Source organism: Euprymna scolopes, chromosome 46 (genome assembly GCF_053919585.1).
Source record: "Euprymna scolopes isolate OS-2025 chromosome 46, ASM5391958v1, whole genome shotgun sequence".
In the NCBI taxonomy this organism is placed as follows: Eukaryota; Metazoa; Mollusca; class Cephalopoda; order Sepiida; family Sepiolidae; genus Euprymna; species Euprymna scolopes.
Window position 1 is genome coordinate 3704041 of NC_136527.1, and position 6016 is coordinate 3710056.

Sequence of the window (6016 nt, forward strand, 5' to 3'; positions counted from 1 at the left end):
ATGGTCGGATCCTTCTATCGATCCAGTAGATATCTCACTGCTGATGCAATTCTTTATCTATATAAGAGCCAGATACGTCCAAGGATGGAGTACTGTTGCCACATATGGGCAGGAGCTGCTAGAAAAGCCTTGTCCTGCCTTGATACGGTTCAAAATAGACTTCGTGGCCTGGTGGGAGATGTGCTTTTCTCTTCGCTGCAACCTATGTCTCACAGAAGAGATGTTGCGAGTTTGTCTCTGCTTTATCGTTATTTTCATGGAAAGTGTTCAACTGAGCTTCAATCTATGGTCCCCCCTCGCCAAACTTTCAGAAGAAACACTCGACTAGCTGAAAACATTATCAATAATTTTCCCCACTCTTTATCTGTGCCTAAACCTAAACATAGATTCCATGATCAAAGCTTCTTTCTTAGAACTGCACGCCTGTGGAATTGTCTTCCGTTTTCCTGTTTTCCAGCTTTCTATAATATGGTTGTCTTCAAGTCCAACGTGAACAAATTTCTGATGAGCCGTTCCACTTAAGTTAACAAATTTACCGAACTTCCATTACTATCGATTACTATATTGTCCTTTTGACTACTCTACACTCTTTAACCCTTATCCTTGAGTGGCCTATCGGCCTTGATAAGTGGTGACGTTTATGTAAAAAAAAAAAATGCGTTTGGTCTAGGAATCACTAACGAACATGTGGAACAATGGTGGTTCAAGATTGGTCAATATGTAGGGACCAATTCTCCTCCATAACACCGCTCGTCCGCATGTTGCTCAACTGACCTTGCAGAAACTGAGACGTCCGGTGAATATGACGGATGAGGCAGAGTCTGGTAGCCCAATAACGAATTGGGCTACCAGACTCTGCCTCATCCGTCATATTCACCGGACGTCTCACCCACTGATTATCACTTTTTCAAGCAGCTCGACAACTTCCTATGCAAAAATGCTTCAAAAGCCGAGATGATGCCAAATCAGCCTTCAATGACGCTTCCAGAACTCTGGATTTCTATGCTAATGGGATAAATATACTTGTTTCTCGTTGACAAAAATGTGTTGATTCTGATGGTTTTTATTTTGATTAATAAAGTTTATTATGAAAGGAGTTATGATCATTTGAAATTGAATGCCAAAATAAATTAAACATACATATACATAAATTGTCACATATATATATATATATATATATATATATATATATATATATAAACTAACAGAATTTAAAAAAAAAAATCACAGTTAACTACACTTAAGTTTAAAATAGGTCAGATCACTAGATATCTACACTTCCCGCTAAAAAAGCACACATAAAGGAAGGGGTGAATACAAGGTAAACTGGGTCTTTGTCCTGTAAGTGCCTGCTCATTGGCTGATTAGGACGAGAGTGGTGGCAACTAGGAAGCTGATTGGCTAACTAAAAACGCAATAGAATGGTGTATATAAAAACGCGAGACAACCACAACTCTTCGCATAAGCCTGACGCATCCATCTTCTTCTATAATATAAAGCTGAACGTCTGTGTGTGTGTCTGGTCACGAATAGGCTCCTATATGGTTGACTATTATAGAAAACTGATCACATATAATGATAGAAGATGTATCGAGACACAGGAATGGGTATGTTTGATCTAGCATAATGATGATTCATTAAAATTGTGGGGTCTGCGTACGTGCCTGGTCCACAAAGTATGGAAATAAAAAATTAAAAAATTAAAAAAAAAACGTTTACAAGTGTTTTTGATATAGATGTACATAAGAATACTTTGATAAGTATGTTTTAACTTAAATAGGGATGGTATAATAAAATTGAGGGGTCTGCGTGTGTTCCTGGCATCCATAGAATGGAAATAGGCACACACTTTAACAAAAACTTTTCATATCTATCTGCGTAAGTATACTTTGATAATTATGTTTCAGTTTGAAGAAATATCGTATAATAAAATTATGGGGTGTTCATTCGCACTTGACCTCCATAGAATGGAAATATGTCACAAAGTTTAACAAGGTGTTTTTTTAATATAGATCCACAGAATATTGTGATAAGTGTTTCAGTGTGAACAGGTATGGTATAATAAATTATGGTGTTTATCTATTTTATTTTTACTTTCATCATATTTTGCTTTGGTTTTGATACCCCCAAATTCGAAGCTATCTCTTTACAACCCTTCCTTTTCATAACCTATCATACTTTCATAAATCAGAGTCCATTTTCTGTAGGCTGTTTTGGAATCCAGTCAACGACGGGTACTTTTGCTAATATATATATATATATATATATTAGACATATATATATGTATATTATATTATTTATATATATATATATATATATATATATATATATATATATATATATATATATATATTTTATAAAGCTCCCCTCTTTGGTAGAGCACTCTTGTAAATTATCTTACTCGCTACTTAATTTAGCTGAAATAATGCGAAGCTCGCGATTTGTTTACAAACAAACGTTTGAGCCCTCTACGAGTAGCAGACGAATGTTTATTTAAATAATCGTTCTGACAAGTTAATTTCGGCCACCGATTCCGTAGTCAAGGGGATAGGACTGCCGACTGTCATCACGACGGTTCTAGGTTCGATCCTCGGCTTGGGAGAGGTGTTAGTCTAGCGGCACTGATGAGTTGTGATACAACGAAACAGGTCTGTATGTCGATGACTAAAATATATTTTATATATATATATATACAAATTAAGGGACAAAATTTTAAAACCTAATATTTGTTAGAAATAACAACTGTGAAAAGCTAAAATTTTGACAACTAGTAATCGTTATCATTCATAATAACATATTACAATTTGAAGGTTGGTTGGGAGTGTCTATTCCGAAAGTCGTTCTTAACATGAGGAGGTCGGGGGTGTTTATATCCGCAAGTCGTTCTTAACATTTTTTTTTTATAAACAAATTTGTACTAATATACTAGTAATTAATAATACTTAGTAATTAAATTCTTTTACAATAATTCCAATGCATTTTCGATTTTTTTGGAAATCTAATTAATTTTTTTTTTAATTTGAAAATAAAGTAAAATACTTCACTATAGTGAAATCGAATTGTCTTACTTAACTTTTAAAAAATTTAACTTAATAAAAATAATTATTTTTATTTTTTCTATACTAATATTTTAATTATTAAATACTTAATAATTAAATTCTTTGACAATAATTTCAACTTTTAGATTCTAGCAATATTTTATAATAATAACAGGAGATCTAATTATTTTTTTAAATTTTCAAATAAACTAAACTATTTCACTTTTTATACCAATCAAATTGTGTTACTTAAATATGACTTTAACTTTTTAAAAAATTCTTTTAAAATAATTATTTTTATATTTCAATATCGTTTCATTAATATCATTTCTAATTATCTTTATTTATTTGTCATTTTATTTATAAAATTACGCGGGAGTGATTCAATAAAATGAACTGAAGATCTCTGAAAAAAAATTTCACTTAATTTGATCGGGAGTGATTCAATAAAATGATCTACAAAGCTAAATATAATCTTTTAAAAAATTCCTGTATTTAATAAAAATTATTGGCACTTGTGCAGTTTAATCAAGACAATAAAAAGTGAAAATATCAACAAAAAAAAAAAAGGTTATATTGTACATATCCGTTTTGAACTGAAGATCCCTGAAAAAAATTGCACTTAATTTGATTGAGTTTTTTTTTTTTTTTTTTTTTTTTTTTACAGCGAAAAAACACGTTTTTATGATAGCACGTTGAAGGCAGACATCTTTTAATTTTTTAAATTTTTGTTTGGATTTTTAGAACACGCCACGGGAAGATAACTCCACTTAAAGCGCCGACACTCCCTCCCCATCTTTATTACTAGCTTTTCTTCCTAAAAATCGAACCTTTTGCTCGGTATCATAACAAATTGTTTTTTTCCCTGTAAAAAAAAAAAAAAACTACTTGATGAAATTAAGTGAAATTTTTTTTTGGAGAACTTCATTCCATAACGGATATGTACAATATGAACATTTTTCGATATTTTCATTTCTTGATTAAACTGTACAAGTGTTATATTTAAGAGTCTTATTAAGTATGATGTTGAAAGACTTAGAGAGATGTAGAGTCTTAGAGAGATGTTGTTGTAAGAGAGATTGTTCTTTTTCTCCTTTGCGGTACGAGTTCGAGCCTGCCTTCCTACTACCACTTTTTTTTTTTTGCTCAATATACACATCCAAACACCCGGGCTGAAATGCTAGTATATCTATAAAAGTGAAAGTGAAATATCTCATAGGATTAGCAAATCTCTCGACGGAGGCAACCTTTCTAGGGCAATTGCTCTTGACATATCTAAAGCCTTTGATAGGGTATGGCATAAAGGTTTACTTCATAAGATCTCTAGCTATGGTATTGCTGGAAATGTCTTCTCAATTATTAAATCATTTCTTTCTGATAGGTTCATAAGAGTAGTAGTTGAGGGGCAAAAATCAGAAGCTCACAGTATCAATGCCGGTGTCCCTCAGGGGTCCATCCTGGGCCCAACTCTTTTCCTGATCTACATTAATGATCTTCCAAATCACATCCTTACATCATTTGTAGACATCTATGCTGACGACACTACCATTTATGGTACCACATCTAAGACAGTAAATGACCAAGTTCTCTCCAATTCTCTCTCCTCTGATCTTGAGCACGTAGTACAATGGGGTAAGGAGTGGCTGGTTACTTTTAATGCATCTAAAACCAAGCTTCTATCTTTACATCATCAACATTCTGATCCACATCTGACATCAATTGAAATGAATGGCTCTCGTCTTCAGGAGGCCTCAAGTTTTGACAAACTTCTTGGCTTGACCATTACTCCTGATCTTAAATCGAACACGTACTTCAAATCTGTTGCCAAGGCCGCTGGAAAAATGGTGGGATCTTTCTATCGATCCGGTAGATATCTCACTGCTGATGCTATTCTCTATCTATATAAGAGCCAGGTACGTCCAAGGATGGAGTACTGTTCCCACATCTGGGCAGGAGCTGCTAGAAAGGACTTGTCCTGCCTTGATAGAGTTCAAAATAGACTTCGTAGCCTCGTAGGAGATGTCCTTTTCTCTTCCTTGCAACCTTTATCTCACAGAAGAGATGTTGCGAGTTTGTCTCTGATGTATCGTTATTTTCATGGAAAGTGTTCGACTGAGCTTCAATCTATGGTCCCCCCTCGCCAAACTTTCACAAGAAACACTCGTCTAGCTGTAAACACTATCAATAATTCCCCCCACTCTTTATCTGTGCCTAAACCTAAACGTAGATTCCATGAACAAAGCTTTTTTCTAAGAACTGCACGCCTGTGGAATTGTCTTCCGTTTTCCTGCTTTCCGGCTGACTACAATATGGTTGTCTTCAAGTCTAACGTAAATAAGTTCTTGATGAGCCGTTCCATATAAGTTATCAACTTTACCAAATTTTCATTACTAATGATTACTATAATGTCCAATTTCTACTGTACACTCTTTAACCCTTATCCTTGAGTGGCCTCTTGGCCTTGATAATGTGGTGATGCCTATGTAAAAAAAAAAAGTGTCTGTCTGTCTGTCTGTTCGTTCGTCTGTGTACATTTCCCTATACAATAACTCTGTCAATTTTCAGTCTACAGACTCGAAATTTGATATACAAAGTACTGAGATTTGGGAAAATCTTTGTAATCCGTTTTCGGCCAGGAATTTGGCTTTTAAGGGGTCAAAGTTCAACGATTTGACCTTTAAAATCCCTACCAAACTCCTCCGACAGTTTTAGATATAAATAATTGAAATTTTAGATATAGGTTCCTTGGACATGGATCTAACTTAATAACTCCTCTCGATTGTCTAGCATTAATTAAAACCGACGTCACTTCCGGTTTGGCGGTGGTCGTAACAGCAAAGACGTTACGTTTTTCCCCCCGTTCTTTTCCTCCTTTGTGGTACGGGTTCGAGCCTGCCTTCCTACTACCACTTTTTTTTTTTTTTGTTGCTCAACATACACTTCCAAACACCCGAGCAACGCCGGGTACCCGTGCTAGT